Source organism: Danio aesculapii, chromosome 1 (genome assembly GCF_903798145.1).
Source record: "Danio aesculapii chromosome 1, fDanAes4.1, whole genome shotgun sequence".
Taxonomy (NCBI): Eukaryota; Metazoa; Chordata; class Actinopteri; order Cypriniformes; family Danionidae; genus Danio; species Danio aesculapii.
The window spans coordinates 26,144,021-26,168,454 of NC_079435.1; the positions used below are offsets into that span (position 1 = coordinate 26,144,021).

A 24,434-nucleotide genomic window follows, 5' to 3' on the forward strand; every position below is an offset into this window, starting at 1 on the left:
TAATTACCAACGGGTTCACACAGGCCAAACCCTCTTTTGTCAGTTAAAAACACTACTGTCAGGATTTACTAAAGACCCACATTAAATTAAAGCTTATTTTAATAGGTTAATCAGATTTCAGCTTTTTAAGTTTCACAAAATTTAACCTGATATTTCAAGTCAGATTCATTGACGTAAGCTGACATTTTTTTAACTTAAAACTGTACAACAGCAAAGAACATGAAAAAGTTATAAAATCTTAAATGAAAGTCAAAAGTGGCCCAAAAGCTTTGATGAAACACTACAACAAATGGATGCTGGAGAGTTCACAGAGTCAGTGATCATCCAAGGACTCTTGATCAAACTAACTGACCTCTTGGCCGCCCATTTAACACACCTAGTGGAGATCTATCATCAGTAGTTGTATAGAGATTCTGGCATTAAGACTACAATAATAAACATTCCAGACAAGATGTTGATGTATGAAATCCTTGAATGCTCTTCATGGGTGAAATGGCCTTCTTTCTCAGCTTTACAATCAATGCCTTGTGTGAAGATTCATCTGCTCTTCACAGCGTTTAAAAAAATAAACACTACCGAAAGTCTCCTGCAGATTCCTCAAATTTAGTTCAGAAAATCAGTGCTTCTGCATTTTCCACTTGCCTTCAGAGAGTGAACCAGGAGTGAACACGCTCACTTAAACATCTGCAATTGATTTGAGCAGAGTCTGGAACCCCTCTGTTTAAATCTGTCATTGCTAGAAGCGCATAGGTTAGTATTTACTAACCTCATGTGGGACCTACTCGCCTCTTGCCATACAGGTGACAGCAGGTCAAGTCTTTGTGTCTGCGAATGGAAAGTCTGTCAAATGTCTATGGTCATTTATCACGTACATGGAACACCAAATTGATCCAACAATTGTCCTTTTGGATTTGAAGTAGATTAACAAAGTACACTGCAAAAACTCTTTATCTAGTCAAGAGATACAATCTATTCTAAACAAAAATTCAGATTGATCTTCTTTTAAGAATACAATACCATGCAAGATCAGATTGTAAATTTATTGTGACTGTGTTAAGATTATTATTATTATTTTAGTTTGTAAAGCCTAAAGTTAGGTATTGTACCTGCACATGTTACTTTATTACAATTAGATACATAATTTAAGTATTTTTAAGACTTATTTTAGCTGTAATAACTTGTTTAAAATGGGCCCTATTATGCAAAAATAACTTTAAACACAAATATGTGGAAACAGTGTGTGAATATAACCTGCTTCTAATGGTAAAATGTGTTTATAATCACTCAGGTCCTGCCAATTAGTGATGATCTCTACCTCATTTGCATAGGACATCAGTCTTGTGTTTGAATCTGCCACTATGCTGACACATAGGCATTTGTAGCTCAGCCCTCTTTTCAAAAGAGATCTGGAGACACAATCTTATTTGAATTTAAAGCGACCGTCACCAAAAAAATGGCACAATTAGAATTGGAGTCTAAATGGGGAAGTTTCAAAGAAGTTTTTAAAGGAAAATTTTGAGGTGAAACTTCACAAACACACACTAGGGACACCAGAGACTTATTTAAATCTCATAAAAAGGGGCATAACAGATACTCATTAGATTTACCCATTTAAAAAAAAAAAATCACACTTATACTTGGAACATAATACATTCCTTTACGTTTTGTTGCAGTAAGCTTCCTTGTTTTGAGAATCAACAAGTAATCAAGTGTCAAGTCTGTTTTGAATTAAAAATTGGGGACATTCTGCATGTATGTGTGATCCTAATAAATTCAGTAATCTTGTCATCAGATTAAATGCTTTGGCACATTTTAATACAGAACGTACAAAGACAATTTTAAAATGAAGAGGAACTCTCCTGTTTAGTAACTAGTTTTAAAACCTATTCACACATAATAAGTAAATTAAACCGTTTAAAAAACTATTACCAAGCTACAGTAGTTTTAAGATAACTAGTCTAAATATAGTAGTAAACATTTAAGGTGGAAAAAAACTGTCAAAGTTTCCTAAATATATAATCAACCACCCGCTTTGAATGTTATCACTCGATTGAATGGGCCTTATCAGTGGTTATCAGCTAATAGATATGGTAGGCTCAGAAGGCTGTTATCATCTGTCCACATGGTTAATCAGCTATACTAATAGAGAAGACTCCAGATCCAGATCTGTTTTTACATTACTGTGATGTGTTGGGTTTAGGGTTGGGGTAGGGGTAGACGTTAATAAGGCTACGTTCACACTGCAGGCAAATGTGGCCTGAATCAGATTTTTTTGCCCACATGTGACTTACACCTGTTTTTGTCTTGACAGTGTGAACAGCTCAAACAGCATGAAATATGATCTTTTTAATTCAGATTAAGTGCCACTTTCATATGTAGTATTAAATCAAACGCAGATCTGATGTTTTGCAATGCGAGTGCTTAACGGTCATATAAGTGTTCATGTGACTTTTACATAATCTTTGAGTGACATGCGTCATCATTCGGTGCTGCAAACATCATCTACTCCTCAGCAGCATAGTAGAATGGCACACAGGGCAATTACTTAAATTTCATTGAGAAAAAAAAATTGAAAGCAAAACTGGTGCTTGTTAACCAATCTGGTTAACGATTGGGGGTGTTATGGATAGGGGATCTGTGTGCAAGGGAGGGGGTACTTTCATTTTAAGGATTAACTTTACCTCAGAGTCTTGCAGTGTGAACGTAGCCTAAATACAATTAATGGGAAATGATAAATAAAATAAATAATTCTCATGGTTAATCAGCTATACTAATAGAGAAGACTCCAGATCCAAATCTTTTTTTACATTACTGTGAAGGTTAGGTTTAAGGTTGGGGTAGGGGTAGACGTTATTAAATGCAATTAATGGGGAATTTAATAAGTAATATAAATAATTCACATGGTTAATCAGCTATAATAATAGAGAAGACTCCAGATCCAGATCTGTTTTTACATTACTGTGAAGGTTAGGTTTAAGGTTAGGGTAGGGGTAGACGTTATTAAATGCAATTAATGGGGAATTTAATAAGTAATATAAATAATTCTCGTGGTTAATCAGCTATAATAATAAAGAAGACTCCAGATTCAGATCTGTTTTTACATTACTGTGAAGGTTGGGTTTAGGGTTGAGGTAGACATTTATACAATTAATGGGAAATATAATATAAATAATTCTCGTTAACTTCTATATCAGCTATTGTGATCTATAGCTGATTAACCATGTGGATGGATGATAACAGCAGAAGACCCGTACTGGCCCATATCTATCAGCTGATAACCACTGATAATGCCCATTCAATCGAGTGATAACATTCGAATTGGCTGGATCAACACCCATTCTTGTCTCAGGACGATTTTAAAATCTTTTTTGATCCAATTTAAATGTTGACTACTATACACTGATTGGAAATAAGTGTTATAATACTTATTTTAATACCATTTCTTTATTAAAGCCTAATCAAGTTTATGTATTTCAAGAACTCTTTCAAGTGTTCTCCAGCCTCCGGCACCTAGACTGCAGCTCCGCACAGGAAGTTTGGCCAGAGGAGAAATGGTCATGACCAACTGAGCCTGGTTTCTCTCGAGGTTTTTTCCCCTTCACTTTCGTCAATTGGTGAAGTTTGTTCCTCGCTACTGTCACCACTGGCTTGCTTGGTTTGGGACTTGTGGAGCTGTGTATCGATGGATTTTCTCTTCAGTGTTTGGACTTTCGGCAGTGAAATTTAAACCACACAGAACTGAACTAAACTGAACTTAAATTCTGAAAACTGGACTAACAGTTTCCATTTACCAGAACTTCTATGTTAAGCTGCTTTGACACAATCTAAATTTAAAAAGCGCTATAGAAATAAACAGGAATTAAATTGAAATCTTGCAGGTATAATTATCTTCCAGCACTGGCAGATAATTTGACTTGTTTGTAGTCTGTATGTTCTTGAATCGTTCATTTATTTTTCTTGTATTACTTTTTTTTTCTTTTTTTGCAAACCAATGAGCTATGAAGAGCGAAAGTGTCAAAACTGTTTTCCTGTTTCGAAAACAACTCAACTAAACCTCGAGATGCAGTCTACATTATTTCCTTTTCTTCCTGTCTGTAATTTTTTTCTTCTTCATCTGCTATTTTCACATTGCACAGTGTGTGGTGGCGCATGTATTATTACAGGTTCAAGATCAGTTTCAGACTGGAGAAGATCAAGACCTTAGAGAGTGAGCCTGTTCCCAGATCAGGTCAAAAAGATGACAAATGGCATCTCGGTCACAGCTTGGACTGGTTTGCTGTGCTTTCTTCCATGAAGACAGCGGGCCAGAAACATCTGAAGTTCTCTCTCTGCTGTTCCACTGGACAGGGTGAGACAGATGTGTGTAATTTGACTTGAACTATTGAACCACATGCCGTCAAACTGTTTATTATCAGAGGTCTGGCACACACCAGGTTGCGCAATATCTGAAGGCCGTGTTATTAGGCAATATTGTGCAATGTGTGGCGTCGACCATGAAGAGTTGATGAAAAAATGTGCTCCTTGAGAATGAGTGCTCTGAAAATTTGGGGCAACCATCGAATGCTTTTAACATTCTCAAATGCAGGTCAGTTGACTTGGAGTCCAACTTATCATTGAGTGACTCACAGTGGGCTTCCTGTTTTCCATCATAAGAGGCAGACTCAAAGAGCCACATTTTTAGATTGTCTGATTTAAATAATAATTATTGAGAACAACAAATGTGCTCAGCTGAGCAGTCTGCTTTGCACTTTTGTACTGCATTACATCTTGCTGCCTTTGCATTTATAATTGCATCTGAAATTGTAAGAAAACTGATGAGAGAGGACAAACATTTTCAGTTTGGTTTCTGTGTCCCATTTTCCTGCTAGGGCTGGGCAGAAGAGCTATAATAGCCAATAAAGATATCTTAATATTGACGTATTATGATATTATATTTAGTCTACTCTTTATCAATCTGCACATACAGTTGAAGTCAGAATTATTAGCCCCCCTTAGAATTTTGTTTTCTTCTTTTTAAAATATTTCACAAATGATGTTTAACAGAGCAAGGAAATTTTCACAGTATGTCTGATAATACTTTTTCTTCTGGAGAAAGTGTTATTTCTTTTATTTCATCTGGAAAAAAAAGCAGTTTTTAATTTTGTAAAATACATTTTAAGGTCAAAATTATTAGCCCCTTTAATCTATATTTTTTTCGATAGTCTACAGATAACTTGCCTAATTACCATAACCTGCCTAGTTAACCTAATTAACGTAGTTAAGCCTTTAAATATCACTTTAAGCTGTATAGAAGTGTCTTGAAAAGTATCTAGTAAAATATTATTTACTGTCATCATGGCAAAGATAAAATAAATCATTAAATAAATGAAACAAATCAAATTATTAAAACTATTATGTTTAGAAATGTGTTGAAAAAAATCTTCACTCCGTTAAACAGAAATTGGGGAAAAAAATAAACTGGGGGGCTAGTAATTCTGACTTCAATTGTATACAACATAAATTTAGAATTGAAGACGTCATGATTTTTCCTGATAAATATACTTCTGAAGGAGCTGTTGACATAAAATTGCCCCAGATTTTGAGAAAAACCCAAACACTTCTAACATACAGATAAAACTAAACAATGGAATTACACAATGATAAAGAACTGAACATAATACTTTTTATAAAAGGCATTTTTGGTAATGACAGCTTCAAGATGCCTCTTGTATAGAGAATGGATTGAATGTATTGAGTTGCATGTATTGCTCAGATGTGACTTCAACAGAGTCTAAAAATCTTGACATTCTTTGAGTCTAATCTGTGAACTCTGATCTTTAGTTCTTTTTTTGTATTGGATTCAAGTACGCTGAATGGATGGACCATTCTGGTTTTATTTAGTTTTTTGAAACCAATCGAGAGTTTCCTTGGCTGTATTTGGAATAATTGTCTTACTGAAATGTCCACCGTGGTTTAATAAATAATGAGAGATTTCAGTTGCTGTCTGGGCTTTCCATGCCCATTTACACCTTTCTATCTTCATGTGTTCAGTGGTTTTCCTCAATGTCATTTAACTGTATTACACATAACTTAATTTCTAAACTAATTAATTGTGTCTTTTTCCATGCATTATTATTTGTTTGTTACTGACATTTGTTGAAAATGTTGAGTAAACAGCACCTTTAGAAATATGTTTCTGAGAAAAATGGTGATGGATTCAATACCCTTTTACCCACTCTATGTTCAAATACATACATATATACAAATTTGATGTAAAACTCCTCAACATTTCAATACCTCAGTGTTCATTGTGCTAGCAATCTGCAGCGTGTTATTTGCATAACCTTTAAAAACAACATTAACGATGATTGAAGGTAATCTTTTACTTTCTATGTGTGGTTGGTCTGATTATTGTTTTAAAGTGAGCATTCATAAATCTCCTACAGTACATGTAGCTCCATAAGTGGAGGGTTGTGTTATAGTACCACAACAATCATGGGTTTAATCCCAGAGAACAAATTCATTGCAGTGGTAAAAAGTGTAAATAAATAAAGCTCTATATATACAACTTTTGTGTATTTAAACATTAGCAATGGTGTGTCCAAAAAAATGTTCAGAAGCAACAAATTCAATTTAAATTGTGCTTCATTAGGGTTATTTATGGGTGTCATACTTTTTTGTTTAGTTTTCTATCTTGATTTTAATTACATGTTAGTGAATTAGGAATTGAGAGTTTTTTTTTATGATAACATTGTGCTTGGAATTATCTACAAGAGTACGGCAATGACATTATCAGTAAATTTTTCATAAATTTTTTTCATTATATCAGTATGTAATGTGATTTCTTTTGTAACAAGGACACATATTGTGGAGTATTAGTGCTGATCCAGTTGCCCAGGTACACATAATCATAAGCAGTTATCGTTATGTCATTCAGCAAGGTAGCCCAGCCATACATAATCTAATTCAGAGATATATGCCTGTCGGCAAAAGTATCCAAGGCGCACATAGTTTAATACACTAGCCTTAAGCTATTTGGAAGGCCAGGTACACATAGTCTAGTACACTGATGTTAAGTCATTAGGCAGGCAAAGTAGTCAAGACACACATAGTCTAGTACACTACACTACACTGTAAAAAAAAAAAAAAAATTACGTTTTGTTGAAAAAACAACAACATAAAATTACTGCCTATAAATTACAGAAATTTACTTTAAAATAACAGCCGTTAAATAACAGAAATTTACTTAATTTACTTTACTTTACTTCAATTTAAGAACATTTCTTTAATTTAACATCCATTATTTTATGGTAAATTTCTGTAATTTAACGGTTGTAATTTTACGTTTTTTTTTTTCAGCACCGTGATTTTTTTATAGTGTAGTGTTAAGCCATTTGGCAAAATAGCAAAGATAAACGTCTAGTACACAAGTGTTAAGCCATTTGGCAAAGTAGCCAAGGCACACATTGTCTACAGTAGTCAACAGTTGAAGTAGATTAAAACCTTTCATCAAAGATGTCCAAAAACTATTGCTCAACACCACTTCAAATGTTCACTACTGTAGTACAATAGCATTAAGCCATTCAATAAAGTATCCCAGGCCTAAGGCTCAGTGAGGGGAAAAATATTAACATGTTTATTTCAAGTCTTGGTATACACTTTGCGCTATTAATCAAAGAAGGAGCAGCATAGCAGATCAATGCCACCAAGACCAAACACTTCAACTTTTCCAAATGCATATTAATTGCCATACTAAATCTGTAGTGCAAGAAACATGGGTTCAAATCCAGAGAAAACATGCATTGTTAAATGTGAATTGTGGCCTTGTGCCCATGGCCTAATCAAATAAAACCCAATGCAACTCCTGTGACATAACACATTTTATTGTAGAAATTAAGAATAAGCAGTAGCAGTGCAATATACTGTATGTGATTCAGTCATAGGCATGAGGCCACAGAACACATTTTAACAATGCATGTACCCTGGGTTTAAACCCATGTTTCTTGCACTACAATAAAGCAATGCTCTATCAGTCTAGCTAGATATCTCCTAAAGTTTCTCTGATTTAAGTATACTTTACATAGTTTAGCATTACATTTATTTTTACTTTTTCCAGGTAAATAAAAAAAAACACTTTATTTACATTTTTAGTGTAGATAATTTAACTACTAAAAGCTAATTGGGTCTATACATTTTTGCATTTTTGCCACTGAATACACAAACTTTTTTGAGTCACAATTGTGAGATATGTCTCACAATTAGGACATTTCTTCTCAAAACTGACATTTTTAACAGTTTTAACTCTGTAGATTAGATTATAATCTTACAAATTAAGTTAAAAACTTGCATTTGATTGCATTAATATTTCACAAATATGAGGCATTTAGTTTTCTTAAATTTGTGATTAATTTTCCTTACAATTGTAGCTTTTGTTTGTATCTTGCAATAATATCTTGAGACTTTATGTCTCACTTTAAAGAGTTCATATCATTTAATTGCAAGTTATATCAGCTGAGTTTATATCTCACAATTGCCAGTTTGCAGATAATACTACCGAGTTTATATAATCAAAGGTCCAAGTTTGCATCTTGCAATTCTGAGTTCATATCAGTCAATTTTGGATTTATATCTTGGAATTCTGAGTTTATATCCTGCAATTCCAAGTTTACATCTCTATTCTAGGATTACATTTCACAGTTGTGAGTTTATATCTCAGAGATGAAAGTAAATATCTCACAACACTGTTTTTACATCGATTTTTTTCCTCCTGATTGTGAATCAATTTCACATTAACACATCCCCCATTGTACAAATGCCTCAGCTATTACAAAACAAACTTTTAAAGAGAATTTCTCAGTCAAATAAAACATCACACTCTTAACAATATTCAGCAAATTGATTACTTTCATAATACAGTATGTCAACCAGTCCAAATAACCACCCACTAAGGTGTTTGAAAGTCTTGTCTGTTTCACAGCTGGAAGAGATCTGCCCTCATTCCCATTAGGCTGTGAGGACTCATGGGGCAGAGATAGCCCTCCCCAGCTGTCCTCAGCATTGTGGGAAAGCCTGAGCCTCTTCTAGTGCACTGCCAGAAAAGACTCAACCCCTAAAGCACAGCGTGAGTGCCAGTAACCAAGCATGCTAACTAGCGTGACCGCTAACCACCCAGAGACTGCACATCATACAAAGAGTAAACTTACAGAAAAGAAGCGAAGAGAGAAGGGAAGCAGAAGGAGGAGAGGGAGGACAGGAAAGGATGTGATCGCTAGAGATTACGCAGCCCTTCCAAAACGGACGATAACCACCAAGCCCTCGTTTTTCTTTTTACATACTCAACAAGGCATTTTTAGCCCTTTGAACGATATTAGCTCTAGTTCTTTCCTGAGTGTTATGATGCCCCTGCTCATAATGAGCAAGGCAGCTGTGTTTGTTTTCCAGCAGTGAATGCTCACACAGGGCTGGGTAAGAATTGTTTTTCATTCTCTACCCTCGGTGAAGCTGGAAAACTCACAGCTGCAACTAAAGTTGGTGGAAAAGTGAGTTTCCTCATCTAAAAAAAATACCAAATAGGCTGTTATGTTTTAAAGTTAAGCTCCCTCATGTTGCATGTTTTGTAAAATACATATAACTGCTGTAACCAATCAAAATGCAGGATCGTTTAAATGCAGCGTGTGAATTGTTTTAGACCAGGGATGCCCAAACCTTTTTTGTATAAAGGGCTAAAAACCAAATATCATCAAGAGCCGATGATAAATATACCAAACTATCTTTTATAAAAGTTGCTAATTTAATAAGTAATAAGTTCCTAATATATTAGAAAACATTATTTTAAATCATATTAACCAATGCAGTATGACATTTAAAATGATAACTAGCATAAACAAATCACATTTATAACAGTAAAGTTTAATGCTGAATACACAAGTCAAGCTGAATCTGCTTTTGTCTTGATTTGTCATCTATTTGTTGGGTGACAGTATGTACATCGAGATTGCTTTTACAGTAGCCATTTTGGTTTGCACCCAGGTTCGTTTAACGTCAGAGTACGGTATGTTTAGCTAGTGGGAACATGTCTTCCGAACTCGAGTGCGCACCCACGAACCTTACCCGAGTCCGTCAGAAAGAGGTGGTCTGGGGTACTGTACACACGAAATCTGATCCGGTTCACTTCTGGTATGAATGCAATCGTACCAAATAACGGAAGTGAACCGCTAACAGTACAACAAACTATCGTATACATAAGGCTCATTTGTGTGTGTGTGTGTGTGTATCTGTGTATCACGTACTGTACCTTGGTGACAATCGGGACTGAGCCAGGGCAAGCGCAGTGATGTTGTCTGCTTGTCTTCTCCAAAAACAGCTTCTGCAGACATTGCGTTATGTTTTGAACATTTCTAAATATTTTTGTGGCAGATGGACGCGAGTCGTTTTCTGTATGTCTAAAACCAAAAGATTCAGTAAAAGCAGAACGACGTGCAACGTGCGGACGTCTTTCCATTTTGTCGCATTGCTTTCGTGTCCGTCACCTGGCAACAGCCATCACACAACAGCAGCTTAATGACGCAAGCGCACTGAGGTTCAGAAGGAAAAAAGACAGTGTGACGCAAACCAACTAAGAAGGAGGTAAGGCGGGACAATCAAACTTGGGTATGATCCAGGCAACTGAACCAAGTGTGAAAGCAACCTTAATCTAAATCTGATTCATTTACAACATTTAATTAAAACATTTAATTTCAGTCAGCTTTTAACAATAAACCAAACAAACAAAAGATTTAGATTTGAAATGACAATCTCTAAACCATCCCTATCATTCTCACTTCACAAAAGGCATGGCGGGCCAAATTAAAGATTACCATGGGCCAACTGTCCCGTGGGCCCCTGTTTTAGACAATCCCTTAGCCACTGTTTTTCTATTTCAGATTCACAAAACGGATATTTAAATTTATACATTTGGCAGAGGTTAGGAACATGATTAACAGTTTGTTCAAGGCACACTTTTTACCACTGCAATGAATTTGTTCTCTGGGATTAAACCCATGATTGTTGTGGTACTATAACACAACCCTCGACTTATGGAGCTACATGTACTGTAGGACGGTTGCGGTGAGGAAATTTCTCTTGCAGTGACCCTTGATGGTTCAATAGTGCAATTTGTGGTATCACCACCAACAAGCCTCGCATGGTTAAGACGTTGAACTTAAGATCCAGTGGACAAATGTCCTTGTGGTTTCAAAAACATTGGGCAGCTGTGGCCTAATGGTTAGAGAATTGGACTTGAGATCCAAAGTATAGCAGGTTCAAGTTCTGGAACCGGCAGGGATTGAAGGAGAGGAGAGTGAATATCCAGCACTCTCTTCCAGCCTCGATACCATGGTTGATGTGATTCCCTTGAGCAAGGCACCAAACCCCCAACTGCTCCCCCGGCAGCCCACTGCTCTGGTGTGTGTGTTTGCATATGTCCCTCACATGTAAATAAAAGTATCTGTTGAAAACGTAAATATAAATTAAGTTTGGTCTACAAATACAGCATGGTGTCATGTTATTATGCATGACATATTTTAAATGATAGCGAGGCATGTTTTAAAACATTTTTCAAGAATTCACACTTAGCTGATGATTTATAATAAGCTTGTTTGGCATGCTGTCCTGGGAGAGGGTCCTGAGCTCAAGGGATCCTCGAGCCCAGGGCTCCCTCCCGTTAGCAGGGTGAGAGGGGAGATTGAGCACAGGTAAATCTCAAAAACTCCTCTGCTGATGTGGATTAAGATGTACTACTTTAAGAAGGAAAAATACTGATGCTGGGAGCTAGACTATGGTGCCCATTTGGCTTAGTCGGTTTACATATGACGCATGTCTTTGGACAGTGGGAGGAAACCGGGGAACCCGAGGGAAACCCACGTGGACACAGGGAGAACATGCAAAATCCGTACATAAATGCCAACCGGCCTGGCGAGGACCAGAGCCGGTGGTGTTCTTGCTGTGGGGCAACAGTGTTAACCACTGGGTCACCTTGCTGCCCCATCTAGGTGAAATGGGGAGGAGAAGGGGAGGAAGGAGGGTTTCTTCCAGACGAAGATGGTTGTGGAATGAAGACTGTGGTTATTTAGAGTGACTTAGGAATCTTTTAATTGGAGGATCATGATTAGTTAATGCGGGACCGGCTGTGGTCAATCATAAGCACGTGATCCTCTCGGAATTGGTTTATAAATACACTTCATTTATTTATTGTTATTAGCCAAACAAAAGACATTTTTTTTGCAAATGTTGCATATTGACTGATTTATGCTGCAGTCATACTAAAGTTTGAGTATGTGAAATTTTGCTGTACGGTGCAGCAAAAAGGGGCGGGATTAAACAAGATGATTAGACGTTTAAAAAAGAGAGCGATTGGTTCATGTTTTACAATTCTGTCCAGAGAGGTCAGGTTTTAATCATTAATTGGTCTTACACAGTCACACTATGCAATCTCGCAGGTCAGAGTTCACAAAGCTTGAACTTTGCAATGCAGCGAACTGCGAAACTTGTCGCACAAGCTTGTGTTTCCAGTCTGACGCATTCGCATGCATATGAATAGAAGGCTATAGGAAAAAAAATCTAGTGTGACTACAACTTTAATCGGCTGGCCCTTCCTTATTTCAGTTAGAAAAAGAAAGGAAAACGAAGTATTGCCAAACTAGTGAAATAACTGCTGAGATACATATTTCACAAATTTGACCGGTGACAATAGCGCACAATGCATGATGTCTTACTGGTGGTAGGGACGCTATTTTAAGAATGGGTCATATTTTAAGAAAGTGACAAATAACCTATACAGTTGTGCAAGTTGGAGAACATGTTGGGAAAAGTGGAGAAAGCTGACAAGAACGGACAACTGCAGGTGAAATCCAGAGAAGAGGCAGAACAGAGTGCAAGAGGAAGATGTAAAGAGGTCCAGAAGAAGAACAGGTTTTTGCTCCTCCAAAATAATTCACCCTGACAGCAGCAGTGGAGCTGAAGGGAACTGTCTGACTCTGACAGATCTCTAACCAGGAACAGATCCCACATGAAACTCTCCCTCTTCCTCTTGCACTTGGAGGTCAGGCCCCACCAGGAGGTGTTGTGGGGTCAGAGGTCAAAGTTGAGTCAAAGTGTTCGCAGGAAGTGCATCCGCTACAGGCTCTGGTCGTGGAGCTCAGTTTTTAATGGGCCAGGCGGTCACTGGGGAGATCTGCTGTTTCCCGTACTGTACAGGAACCACCCTGCCACTTCGCTCTTTGCAGGCTGGTGACTCACAAAGGAGATTTAGTTCCTCCGATTTCTGTTTTGTGTGCACATGTGTGTAGGTGTGTGTGTTAGTGCATATCTGCGTGCGAGCATCTGGGTTTCTATGCCAGGAAGAGTTGCAGTTGAATAGAAATCGGTTAGAGTGTAAATGGCTGAGCTCATCTCAAGATACATTTCCATTAGCTGTTTTGGCTCCCAAGGCCAGACTTTGAATATATAGTATAGATTAGGGATTTAGTTTTTACTTTGTTTTGTTTAAAGTCCATTTAATACTCAACTTGATTAAATGGTGCAAATCTATGATGTGATGACATTCTTGAATCTCTATATGTAATCCAAAGCAATCACAGCAATTTGTAACATTTTGATTTAGTGGCTAATATGCCGTGTTGGGCAATAGCGCATTCCTATTATGTGTTACTGTTACAGAATTACTTTTGACAGTAACTAATACTGTAACGCATTACTTTTTAAATTTAGTAACTCTGTTATTGTTACAATATGATACGTTTGTCTGTTACTTGGTAAGTTAAATAATGTTGGCTGCAGTCTTGGCCACATCTTCCTGTTTACAGCAGCGATGCATTGTGGGATAGGTGGATGCCAACCAATCACCGTAAAGAAGACACATCTTGTATGAGGTGCCAGACTGAGCAAAAGTCAATCGAAAGCAGAGACAGAATGCGCACAATGTACACCAAGTGTGTGTGCGAGAGAGACCGGGTGCACGCATGAGAAGCCAAGTGTGCTCGCGAGAGAGACCAAATGTGCGCGAACATTTAAAATGTTCTTTGGAAAAGTAGCTCCAAAATTTCGTAGGGGTGGTCCACTACGATATCATATTTTAAACTTTAGTTGATAAGTAATGTAGCTGTGTGTACATAAACAACATCTCTGAATGTAATATGAGAGTTCAATGCAAATCATTTTTGGGGACAAATTTGGGGACTACAAAAAAATACACCCCGTAGAGATAGGCTTTGAGAGCAAGCCTTTTTTTAAAAATTCCTTTTTTAGAAATGGATTTGTATGAATTAGCCAATTCTCAGACAATATGCAAAATAGTTATGTTTCCTCATAAGATGTTCACACCAGACACGAACAATTATGCACAGCATAGTGAAGATTATAAGTGGCTTTCAAGTGTTTGTTATCTTTGGTTTCAGAGAACAGAGAATGTTCAGATTAAAGTCACAGTTACTACAAAAACATCAGCCACAATTGATTATGTATGGAACTGCAGAGAAAATCAGATTCAATCGGAAGCTTAATAATTTGTTAAAGTAGTAATCATGAAGGATAGTTTGTGTTTCTGGTGTAGTTTTACTTTTATTGTCATTTACTATTGTATATTGCAGTAGATGAGGTAAAATACAAATGGGAAAGAAAAAAAAAGATCAGGATAAGTGCCAGGCTGCTGCAAAAAAATGCATGTTAACATCAGAGCCACCAAGTTGCGATTGGTGATCAATCCTTTTGTGTTTGGTGTGAATGCAGTATGTGATTCATTTTGCTTTATTGAATACAATGTGCAAATATTGCAAACACTGAGAAACTTTTTCATTTGCACTCAGACAACAGCATTGACAAAACAATGGCAATGTCAGTCATTATCCTGAGCAACATTAACACAGTACTGTAGTCTGTCATTGTTGTTCTGCCAGCACATACAGTACCTCAAGACTGAACACACTATGTATGGGTATTACACCACCATTTAAAAATAAATAAATAAATAAATAATAATAAAAAAAAATAAATAAATAAATAAATAAATAAATAAATAAATATATATATATATATATATATATATATATATATATATATATATATATATATATATATATATATATATATATATATATATATATATATATATTGCACTATTGTATTTTACATGAATATCATATTGGTATTGTTTTCAAAATTGTGCACTTTAAAAACAATCACAGATATCTTGTAAATTAATGGTCAAAATGCATAAATATATTTTTTATTTATTTTATTTTTTGGAAAAGCAATGTCATATAAACACCTGCATGTAGATTTTTCAATAGGTCAACTAGCACTCATTAAAGTAGTAGATTGTATGCTCAATAACTGCTAACACTTTGTTCAACAGACATTTACTGACTCTAAGCATCTATTTTGACTGTCAAGCCTAACCTTAAACTACAAGTTTTCTAATGCTCTACTGATATTCTAACGAGAGTTAGTTGACATTTAGTAGTAAAGTTACTTAGACAACAGAATGTTTAGACTATCAAAATATAATCTAAAAGCAGAGGTGGATTTAACCAATAAGCAAGGTAAGCGTCCGCTTAGGGCCCTAAAAACTCTGAGGTCCCCCAAATACTGTAAATATCTAGAAGTATAAATGATACTATAAATTATATATAACATTGTTTTCTATCATATTTTGTATGGTGAGGGTCTAAAAGTGTTAGTTTCAATGTAATAATTACATCTGCACAATTGTGTTCCCCACTTTCAATCATGGACCAGTTCAGCAGTCAAATCAGTAAAGATTTAGTTTAAAAAACGAAATAGTTCAATTATTATGTTGTGAATTCATCTTCAGAAAACTAATAATTTCAAAAGTTTACAAGGAGATTTACATGTTATTATTTTGCAGTAAAATGTAGAAAATAAGATCGAATGATAAAAGAAAACAGCTAAATAATAATTAAAAAAATGAAAGTTCAAAAGGTGCATTTTAGAACTTTTGGGCCCCTTGGCTGGAATTGTTTAGGGCCCCAAAATCACTAAAACTGCCCCTGTCTAAAAGCAAATAAATATAACAACGTCTGTCTTGCTGTAGAATGGGAATCACAAAGTACTCAGTTTGGAACAGAAAATTTGTCTCTGTGAGGAGCAAATCCACTTTGAAGCAATGCAGCTGGACATTTGTATCTTGGAACATCTTGCTTTAAAACTGTGCATTACTTGGCTTGAGAAATGTATGTAAAGACAGCTGGTGGATGTAAAAAAAAGTGTGTGTGACAAAATATCAGAGCTGTTAACTGAGCTTAGAAATGTAAATGTTCTTTCACTGACATGCCATAATATATTACGGTATAGTATACATTATAAAACAAATATCAGCTGTCACAAGAGCGATGCCTTTTTTTAAAGGGATTACTATGCAAAATTTAGGTAATAATATGCACATTTTCTGTAATAATACGCACAGTTTAGGGATAAATAAGATGCAAAACTGTGACACCTGCTTTTTCAAAACAAAAACAAACAAACAACCATAAAAACGTTGCTTGTTTGTTTAATGTAATAGCCCGTTTCCACTGAGTGGTACGGTAAGGTACGGTTCAGTATGGTACGCTTTTAACTGTACCATACCACTTTTTGGGTGCACTTTGCAAAGGGTACCTAGCACAACAAAATTGTACCAAAAGGCAGAGCTAGATGCTCAACTGGACTCTATTGGTTTACAGAGATACGTCACTCGCTTCTGCAACAAGCCAGGAGAATGAAAAACAAAGAAACCGTTTCACTTTCTCCAGAGAGCTTGCCGCGGATCTATATTTCAAATAACAAATTTCCTGAGCTGATGATAATAACTTGCATGTGATTATTGAAGTGCTTCTGAAATCCAATCCTTTCAGAAATGGACAAATGCGAGAGTGAAGTGCGGAAAAAACTAAGGAGAAGCTGGAAAAAACAAAGAAGCAAATACATTTTTAAAGAAACCTAAATGATGATAAAACATGAACAAACTGCCATGTTTAACTATTATCATCGCCTTTTAGACTATTATGAACTCGGAATGACGGAATGAGTTTCTAACAAGAAGTTACATGTGCTGGTGAAGATTAAAGATAGAGATGAGGGCTCTGTGAACTTGGCATTGAGAAGCAGCATTTTCTGTATGTACGTACATCAAAAGCAAGTATGAAATTGCTGTTTTGAGCTTATGTAGGCCTACAGTTCAAAATTCATGTTTAACTGAATAAACAGTTAGTAAACACAAGTACAACTTATTGAACATAATTTATTTTCATCACCAATTATCATAGTAGATCAGTTTCTCAAGCAGTTTGTGAAGCATTTTGGAAACAGGAGATGAGCCCCTAGTCTAATGCGCCACCTGGCTTGAGAAACCCATTCTCAGAGATTTATTATTTGGGTAGCACACATATTCGGAATGCCTCCGGCAAAATTCAAATGAGCCATTTTAATCTAGATTAATCTAGATTGATTTTGAGATTAATCTACATAAAAAAATGTATCTATGCCCACCTATAGTATAAAGCCACTGTTCTGTGAGAAGTGATTCTCATATGATATACAGTATGAACGACCGCTACAGCTTTACTTTGACATTTCCTTGAGCGAGAATGGCGTCGACTTAAACTTTCTTTCTACCATTCTTACCCTTTTGGCAGTGGAAACGCAAGCCTCATAAAGGTGACCCGTACCGTACTGTTCCACTCAGTGGAAACGAGCCATAAGGTCAGTTTAGTTATTTTCAGCGGTCGTGTGTAAATTTGACATATATTTATTTGTGTATATTAAATAATTAATTAATAAATACAAAAAACCTTCAAATCTGCATTGAACTATATAAATTTAGATTATGATTAAAAATACATTTATTTATTTTCATTAAAATTAAATTAAAATTGTTACTTAATTACTGTTTTTAATACATAAAATACTTTTTTCAGTACAATGTAATTGTTAATTTCACTAAAATGTTTATGTTTATAGACAGTTCATTTCACTTTGGTGAAAGAAGAAAATAAGATGAAGGAAAAGTGACTGACTGAGTAACTGAGTGAGTAATGATTTAAATTAAACTCATGAATCATAAAGATCAAAAAGATCATGAATTTTCACTAATTACAACTGAGGATTTAGTCATACTAATAGTAAACACATCTAAATAGCCAGTGTCTTAGGCTCTGTGACTTAGATGACTTTTAAGTACAGTATTGATCTAAAAATGTCTATCCTCTTATGTGTTTTTACTATAGGCAAGGAACCAACCTGTACCATCCAATCCATCGCTGAAATTTTTATAACTCTTCCATGTAAATTGTGTCATTTATACCCGATGCCATTTATACACAGAACAGCCACAATCAAGACTCAAATGAGTAATAGAACTTCTGACTGTGAAATATGAAACTTTCTTACCACTAAGACCTACATCAAAATATATTTCTACACCTGATTCACACGCCCACTCAATCTATTGATTCAGGTCCTGTTTGCACAAAGCCCACACATCCACCCTTCAGCAGCTCTCTCTCTCTTTCTCTCTCGCCCACTTTGTGTTCATAAAGCCCATCTACAACAACAGCCATCCTGAGGGGTGAACCTGCCAGAGCCCCAGCTGGCTCTTGGGTCACTCAGACACCACTGTGAATAGTTTGCTTATTTATTTTGACAACTTAGGTGAAGAAATGCATCCAAAAACACACAATCAGTGACCCCCGAACTTCCTCACTGTAACTGCAACACAACACAAAGCTTATCCGGTGCAGACGCGACAGACACTCTAGAGGAACTCTCAGGTGCGGTTTCTGTTCTGCGGTGCAGAGGATGCTGTATATTTATAGATGCTTAAATTGTTTTTAACTCAATTACTGCTGTGGTTTGCTTAAACGATGTCTAATTTTTTTCGTAGAGCTTTCAAAGTTGATTGACTTGGTTAACAATTTAATTTCACATACTTGAGAAAGAAACCACTGGCAGACGGACAGAGACGAAATCATCCGTGCCAAATCACACCAACAGATGCAACAGCTCTAGTTCCTTACTGATCCTCAACAAAGCTGTACTGTTCTTCTACAATACTGCATTTATCATATATTGTTGTGTCAAAAGCATTTTGAAGTAGCTCCTACTGTTTACAGAAGTGTGAAGCAGACAGAAAAAAAGGAAGTGACTGCAATTCTGAAGTCTTTCATAAGTACAAAGAAAAAAATAAACACAATCATATAGCATTCATAAATGTGCAGATTCTAAAGTGTTTCTAAAGCTATAACTGCCTGTGCAGCCTTTATACAGTATGATGTAAGAAAGAGCATGCAGTAAAAATCAAACACAAGACAGCAAAACTGTTAATACATTCTATAAAATGTTTAATAATGCACTAATTGATTTCATATATATATATATATATATATATATATATATATATATATATATATATATATATATATATATATATATATATATAGTAATAAATTTTAAAAGTAAGTTTATACACCTTCTATATAGATATAATAATAAAATTGAGAAATATTACTGACCATACATATAATTTGTATTGAAACCCTACTCATTAAATTGAAATTGTTTCTCATTATGCTCTTATTTACAGTGACATTTCTAACAGGTACTTAAATGACAGCTGACAGGTCAACTGTCTAACAAACTAACAGTCTTAAAAATGACAAACTTTAAACAAAATGACAGTACTGACCTTGTTTATTAAGCTCAGTAATTGTGAGCGAGGACTACTATCCTTACAGCGTCCCTCTGTCTCCCTGCTATTTTCTGTCTTGTTTTCCTATGTCGCACTTTTTTGATGTGACCCCCTTCTCTCTCTCTCTCTCCGTGTGTGTGTGTGTGTGTGTGTGTGTGTCTCTCTCTCTCTCTGTCTCTGTGTTCCCTCCTCCGCCGTGTGTTTCTCAGGAGGAAATGAATGGATAGCTCACACGGTGCTGTTCTACTCACAGAGCTCGGGTCACGTGACCAGCTGAATGAAGAGAGGGGGTGGACCCTCGGGCTGCCAGGCGGAGGACAAGTGTGTGCGCGCGTGTGTGTGTAAGCGTCTGTTAAGTTACTGTATGAGCATACGAGAGACAACGTGCCAGACTATAAAAATGTTGTGGGTGTTTAACTATGTGTTTACATGTCAGTTGAGTTTTGCTGTGGTAGTAGATACATATCTAATCATCAGAGACTTTTTGTGCGCCTCAACCAAAAAGGTAAGTTTTGACATCAACTTTAAAGGTCTTGTAAAATTAAAATATATATTTTTTAGATGTTAGTGAGAGTATTGCTATTTTAAGCAAATATATAATCTAGTGTGCTCCAAAAGAGTGCCAAAGTTTGTGTTTAAAGATATAAAATTGATGTAAACATCCAAAGTCACCTTATACTTTAGTTTCTCATCAAATATTCACCAATCAAATGCTCTACAGTATCTGTCATGTCCCACCCCTTTCAGGATGTTTCTCATTTGCTTTTCATTTGATGCACTTGAGCTCAACCACTCTCACTGGTAGAGCAAAATCCTATAAACTGTTTTTGTTTTAAAGGGGAGAAGCTACTCTATGTCCCGCCCTCTCATCATGTTTCAGTTGAGATTGCGTCACACACGTCACACATACTATATAGTGTGAAACACAGTATCTGAGTTAAGTATATTCAAAAATAGTAAGCTAGAAGTCAGGGCTGCATGATTAATCAAAAAAAGATTGCGATCTCTATTCGACCCCACACAATCTTAATCCAGCATTTCTATGATTCAGCCAATTATATTTTCAGCCAGCAGAGAAACATAAAGGCGCACAAGTCTTCACATTGTTTTATATACATTGCTCAGCAATGTGGAACCTCCAAATGGTGTTGATAGAGTCACTTACTGTAAATATTAGGTATAATTTACCCAAAAATTTGGATGCGCGTGCCTGCATCTAATTTAGTGAACAGAACCTGCATAGTCTGTGAATAACAGGTAATAAAGTGCTAAAATAACGTTCAGTTTGTTACACAAAACGATTGCTTGGGACCTGCGTGGGAAGTATGATTTGCATGTGTGTTTTTTTTTTTTTTGGCACATGAGCGCACATGGCAATGAAAGTAAAAGCGAAAGCGTGCACATAATTTAAATGATCATATCGCATTTTAAAGTTATGATTACGACAACCCAGAGTGTTGTACATGAGAATAAACATGTAACAGTGTCAGTATAACTACTGTAGCTTATATAATGTTAAATGTAATGCAAGAGGGAATCTGATCATGACAAATGTCTGTTTTTATAAGTGAAAAAATGGTCTAATAATGTTGTCAATGACAGAATGCAACCATACATCTCAAACATAATTATACAACTTTATAATTATGAATAGTTGTATTCTGATGTCATCACTTTACTGTGCATTAACAACCAGGACTAATTTGAAGTCTGTTCAAATCCACCATTCCAAGTCTACACAAAATTTTGCATTTTAACCAACAGTAGACCTACAGATAGGCCTAATATTATTATTGTTTATCTTACCATACGTTTGAGAATTAATATTAAAAATAGCCTACTTATTTTATCTTTATTTTAAGCAAAAAAAATTGTGATTCTCATTTTAGCCAGAATCGTGCAGCTGTACGAGAAGTACCCAAATGACTTAGTACTTCTGGCGAGATTCTATAGTGCACATCCAATGGACGCTATGCTATCCCATGATGCCACACTAGAGAATTCATGAATGTGAGTTAAGCGATTTAATGTCAAGTTCAGACTGCATGATTTTAGCCCTGATTTTGACTCGCCGATAGGTTTTGAGAAATCGCTAATAAATGCCTGAAATGACAGGCAAATTGGTGCTCATTCACATGAGTAACAATCACACAGTGTGAACTATCAAAGACACGATCTAAGAGAATCACAGATGAGCCGCCAACACCCGTAAGATATTTGGCAGGCTAAATATATGGACCTGTCAGTGATTCAAATCATGCCATGTGAAATGTGTTTTGATTGAAAGTAACATTAGCAATTACCTGCAGCCAATGAGAGAGCAGCATCCATTAGTATGGGCATCTGCAGGCCAGTAGGAGGTTAAGGGAGAAGTTAGGGCTTCTTTTCAGCCTATTTGGACCCAAGTAATGGAGGAAAAACTAATGGAAGTTAATAGCAAAATATGTGACCTTGCGTTGTTTCCATGTCACTTCTCACGTGTGTTTTGTTTGTGAGATGTAGTTTGTGGACCGAGATAAAGTTGTGGGCGATTCTTCCTAGTGTAAAGTCATGCAATGTGAAACACCCGGTCGCCGATCCTTCTTGTAGCGTAAACACAGCAGCGACGGAACACTAGTCCAGATAGTCATGCAGTGTGAAAACATCTGTGAAGCAACTAGTTTGAAAATCGTGCAGTCTGAACTTGGCATGACTGACGCTGGTAGGTAATTTGATAAATTGCGCATGTAGTACGTTTGAATTCCATTCATACTTTTTAGAATGTACTTTGCTAATGGTTGTGTAGTAAATTAAAACTCAAATGTGGTACCTACACGAGTAGTATGCAATTTCAGATCCAGCATCAGTGTTGTTTGTTCTAGCAATGTGCAGCATGTTTTAGATCCCCCCTCCACCCCAGCTCCACCTGTTATGTTTGCTGCAGCATTATGCTATATTCTCAGACTACATGTTTATGAATATACTGGCAGTATCAAGTCTCTGTACTTGCTCTGCGCCAAGAATCAAAGCAGCAGCAGCATAGCAAGCCTATGCCGCCAAGACCAAACACAACAACATTGCTACAGTGCTCAGCATAATGGAGTACATCCCATTTTGAAAATGAATATTTTTATCAATATCAATGTATTTTGGTGCATTTAAACAAAACAGATTAATTAAACAGATATATTTATTAAAATAATATTTTAGTCACCAAATATATTTAGAAATTGAAAGATAATACAATTAAATTCAAGCATTCATTCATTCATTCATTTTCTTTTCAGCTTAGTCCCTTTATTAATCTTGGGTCGCTACAGCTGAATGAACCGCCAACTTATGTTTTAAGCAGAGGATGCCCTTCCAGCTGCAACCCATCACTGAGAAACATCCATACACACTCATTCACACACATACACTACGGACAATTTAGCCAATCCAATTCACCTATAACACATGTTTTCGGACTTGTAGGGAAACAGGAGCACCCGGAGGAAACCCACGCGAACACGGGGAGAACATGCAAACTCTACACAGAAATACCAACTGACCCAGCCGGGGCTCGAACCAAATCCTTGTTGCTGTGAGGCGAAGGTGCTACTCACTGCGCTACAAAATTTCAACTAATTTTTTCCTTTTTTTTTTCCTCTTTTCAAATTTTTATTTAATATTTTTCTATAACATATAAACTTGGGTGTACTAGTTTTTAAACCGTTATCGTAAGTTATTTTGTTAGATTTGTCATCAGTACTGACTAATCTAATGTATATGCATAAATATAATATTGTATGGCTTCCTATTAAAAAATATGAATTTAAAAGATAGATATGTGAGGGGTGTACTTATATATGCTGAGCACTGTATATACATATTAATTTCCATTCAAAATCTGTCTAAGAGTTTTCATGACAGAACTACAGAATAAGCCTTTTTTGGTTCTGCAAAGAAGCTTTTACAAACGCTAACACATTAATTAGGATGTCATGAAACACTAATATTGGTTATAACCATAGTATGTCAAAATTAATACACATCCGGTAATGTAGCATATAAATAATAAGCATCAGTGGTGTTCTGAGCAGCTCTTGCAAGTAATGTATTTCATTTGTACTTAAGGCCGGAGGGTGAGCTCATACAACATCCACAATCAAGACTCAAAGGAGTAATAAAACTTCTGACTGTGAAATATAAAACTTTCTTACCATGAAGACCTTTATATGGATGTCGCTGTCGCTTAAAGAAGTAGAGATGAAACTATTGTAACTGATGAAACATGAAGAAAATTAATTTTCATTGAGATATTGAACATTTATAAAATAATATAACATCTGTCTAATATTGTTAAAAGAAGCAACATTTATTCACATATGTTTTTAAATACACTATTGAATTTATACACTTTTTTTGTTGTTGCTTTTCCCATGGGATAATATTATCAGGGGACCTTGTGTGATCTGAATTCCATGTGCATGGAGCATTTGCACTGGATAAGCTAAGGTGGTTTTATTCAAATTTTCTGTTTTATCTCACAGATATGTTGTCAAGGCACTCTATGGTCCACTTAGATGGTATGAATGAATGAAAGATTGAACGATTGAAAGAATAATTAATTAAAATTAAATGCAACAAATATCTTAAACAGAAGAATGTTTCTTTTTGATTGCTGGTGTCCAGTAGAAGTCAGAATTATTAAACCCTCTGAATTATTAGCCTCCCTGTTTATTTTTTCCCTAATTTCTGTTTAACGGAGAGAGAG

General features: G+C 35.9%; 1 protein-coding gene across 1 annotated transcript in view; it reads right to left on the minus strand.

Moving 5' to 3' along the window:
• Window positions 1-19,880, minus strand: part of klf12a (Kruppel like factor 12a) — a 57,581-nt gene extending 37,701 nt beyond the window's left edge. The window contains exon 1 of the mRNA XM_056458036.1: window positions 19,697-19,880. The gene's annotated coding sequence lies outside the window, so the exon portion shown is untranslated. The remainder of the gene's footprint in view (window positions 1-19,696) is intronic.
• Window positions 19,881-24,434: the final 4,554 nt, after the last annotated feature.